Here is a 1386-nt window from a genome sequence, read left to right as displayed (position 1 = left end):
GCGTCATATTGTACATTTTGTGAGATGGAGGAGGACTTTGTGGATTGGTGCTGGACATAAGGTTGGACTTGTGGGCTTGGGCAGCACTGGGTTGCTGTGTTTCTTGATGTGCACTTAACCTTTATATAAAACCCTCTCAAATACATGAGTTTCTGTGGATTTGTTTCTCTAAAGTTCCCAGACTAACACACAGAGTAAATACTGTAGCAGAATTAATATTGTATGCTTTAAAAGGAAAAAAACCCCGAGATATATTCGAAATTACTGAGGAGATTGAATTAGGGATACTGGTTGATTTGCTCAAACACTAGAACCATGGTTACAACCTTTGTTCCTAACTGTGTTTCCCAAAGTGGGCTGTCCTGCCCCTTTGGGGGTACTGGGACAATTCAGGGGGGCTGTATAAGCAGATACCCACATGTTATCTTGGATTATGGGCTGTCGTGCAAAAGATTTCATTGCTGGTTGGGGTGGGGCATTAGTAATTTTTGTTTCTAAAAGGGGGCATTAGACCAAATAAGTTTGAGAACCTACGCTGTAAGTCCTTTTTGTGGGCAAGCAAGAAAATGCAGAGTGAAAATTTGAGTAGCTGCTTGTGGCAGGGCTAAGAGTAAGATTGGGAAGTTGATGTCTAATAAGTTTCATTACTCTTTGCTGATGTGAAGTCAAACAAGGCCCTAAGCCAAGTGAGAAGGTAAGAATAAGATTAGCACACTTCCTGGTACAATGGGCAGAATGCGATCATTATGTGAACGTTTGCCAAGGCAATAAGCCGCCAGCCCAATAGCACTCTGGCCGGGCAGGTCCTCCTGTTCACAGAGCAGGGCTGATGACTAAGTCGTTAATATTGGTTGACTCTGAACCTGTCTCGTGAGGTCCAGGCTAGATTCTAATGTATTTCTGATGTCACAATGGATGGTTGCTTTTTTTCTTTTAAAGGTTACCCTGGTCTAAAAATCTTCGGGAGAAATGTTTGAACGCCCAGGGGTCTTTTGTTGTTGATGGGACTTTTGTTCTCTGGACCTGTTATTTCAGGATGGCATTCGTTCCCTGGCTCAAAACAATTTGGGATACCAAAGCAGTTACTAATTAAATAAAATAAATGTACACAAATAATGATTCAGCCCGGGTTTGAATTTCAGCGGCCACTCGCTGGTTGTGATGCACTGTGTGAGGAACCGTTTTGGGAAAATAAAGTATTCACCAAACACCTTCTGTTTGCAGAGACTCACAGGGGGACCAGGAGGAGTGTAGAAAACAAGGAATGTAGAGAAAGAGAGTGTGGCGCTTCATAGTAAAGCCTGCGTCCTTCCTTTTGGACTCGAGTGCCCTAAATATGAGAGGGCTTCAAAAAGTGCAGGGAAAATCCCATTATCTCTTCATTCC

This window comes from Echinops telfairi, unplaced genomic scaffold, assembly GCF_000313985.2.
Source record: "Echinops telfairi isolate 266 unplaced genomic scaffold, ASM31398v2 ScPeMD7_9;HRSCAF=40, whole genome shotgun sequence".
Taxonomy (NCBI): domain Eukaryota; kingdom Metazoa; phylum Chordata; class Mammalia; order Afrosoricida; family Tenrecidae; genus Echinops; species Echinops telfairi.
The sequence above is the reverse complement of the archived record's forward strand: the minus strand, read 5'-3'. Positions refer to the sequence as shown.